This window comes from Triticum dicoccoides, chromosome 7B (assembly GCF_002162155.2).
Source record: "Triticum dicoccoides isolate Atlit2015 ecotype Zavitan chromosome 7B, WEW_v2.0, whole genome shotgun sequence".
Lineage (NCBI taxonomy): Eukaryota > Viridiplantae > Streptophyta > Magnoliopsida > Poales > Poaceae > Triticum > Triticum dicoccoides.
This window is the reverse complement of record NC_041393.1, coordinates 714,366,373-714,368,654: the sequence shown is the minus strand read 5'-3', so window position 1 is coordinate 714,368,654 and position 2,282 is coordinate 714,366,373.

Sequence of the window (2,282 nt, the reverse complement as noted above, 5' to 3'; positions counted from 1 at the left end):
CTGATGGATGTACAATTTTTTTTGGATTGTACCTTTTCCCTTCCTTGTGCCACTTCATCATTTTGGCAGACTCCTCGGTGATGAAAAGGCGCTGCAGTCTTTTTATAAAATCAAGATACCGAAGAACCTTCACAGGGATTTTTAGCTGCTGCTTCTGACCATGCTTATCGACCACCTCAATATACCGAGAGGAACCGCACTTCCTACAGTACTTGTCATCCGCATACTCATGCCTAAACAAAAGGCAATTCTTTGGACAAACATGTATTTTCTCATAGTCCATGGAGAGCGCCTTCATGATTTTCTTCGTAGCGTACATGGTTTTCGGCAGTTCATGGCCCTCAGGCAGGCTGTTAGCCCATACTCCCAGAAATGCTTCGAAGCAACCTCGGCTACAGCCGTACTCAGCCTTGACTGCCATCAGTTGCGAGATGGCATCCAGCACAGACATCTTGGCACCCTCATAGAGAGGTTTCTTTGAGGAGGCCAAGATTTGCAGGAAGGCCTTTGCGGTTTCCTCCGGCTCCTCCGGTCCATTTGCTGAATGTGACGGAGGTGTCGGCTGTGCAGCAAAGACATCATCTAGCATGTCTCTAACCCCATCGTCCTCATAACCAGCGACGCGTTGTCGTATCACATCCTCTCTACCACGGTCCCGCTGGGCAAAGTTTATCGGCATATTAAAGTTGGGCATAAATCCATGCGTGCAAAGGTGCTTAGTCATCTCACTCTTATCTCTGCGGATACGTCTCTTACATCTGGCACACGGGCATTCTAGCACCATCCTCATTGGACTATGGAATATCTCTTTCAAAAACACATCAGTTTTCTCGACCCACTCTGTTGTTACTTGATTCCGACGGAAAAACCCACTATACATCCACTGATTATCTACCATCTCTGCTTTATTGGAAGCCACACAACAAAATTAAGGATTCATTTAAATTACCCACATCAATATTTTATTTTTTACAAGGTTGACGAGAAACGACATTTAATCCACCTACATCTCTAATAGGTAAAGATGGGTCCTAATCCCACCCGAGAATGTGTAGATTGAGTACGGTCCATGCTCTACCCCATTCTGAGACAAAATTTTGGCAGCACCTCCCCGCTGTTCTCCAAATACACGTCTCGGCAAAATGCAGAGAGAATGTGCATCCAGAGAACAACAGGGAGGCGCCGCCGAAATCCTGTCTCGGAACGGGGTAGAGCATGAACAACGTACCCAATCTACACATCCTCGGGCTGTCCGTGGAAAGCGCTGGACAATCCGAAAGAGCTGTGGTGATAAATATGCAATTGAATGCATATTTATCGATGCAACCCTTTCGGACGGGAGACGCCTAGGTTACGCGACTTGACCAGAAAAGAAAATCTAGTGACATGATTATTAAGATGGACTCGTAGCTCACCCTCGACTGTAGACGAGGTAGTCAAACAGCGACGAAATCACAGACCAATGCCTTCGACGAAGATGACTCCAAAGATATGCAACACCAGAAAGCCTGTAAATTTTACCGACAAAAAAACTTAGATCATCAAGCGACACAACAAAGAATGCTAATTCCACCATTCAAAAAAATCATAGTGCTAATGACATCCATTGATCAATATTTTGCAAACTATCCACCTACAAACAGTACCAAAAAACTAAAAAAAGTCATAGAAACTTGCTAGTCTAGGCACTCGTTCTAGCCTTCTCTGTGAAGAACAGAAACTAGCATATTTTACCATGAAAATTAGCAGATGCCTAGTACACCGCTCAACTATATCCTGAGTCCAAATATCACCATGAACTCCAAAACCGTCCACAGATGCCCCCTCAACTTTTCATATACGCAGGGAGCACATATATAATTGCTAGTTGCATAACGTCACTTGCAGACTGAATAAAAATGGCTTTGGCATAGCAGAGAGCAAACTGAATAAAAATGGCTTAGTTCACCCACTTGAATAGAATAACAACTCATGTAAACACATGTCTGCCATTGGGCATCAACTACTGCCGCCAACATACGGATACAGGCTTGTGTGAACAATTCATATCACAGCAGGTAAAAACCAGTAGGTACAAAACTAAAAAAAGTGAAAAAATCCTCATGTTGGAGAGGGTCGGCTGGTTGGGGTTGGGGGCGGGGCTTGCCGGTGCTCACCAGTTGCAGATGAGGGCTGGGAAGGGGGCGCCGGACCGCCGGAGCCGCGGCCGCGGCCAGCTCACCAGCAGCAGGATGGTCGGAAAGGGGGCGAGGACGACGGGGCCGGTGCGGGGACGGGGCCGC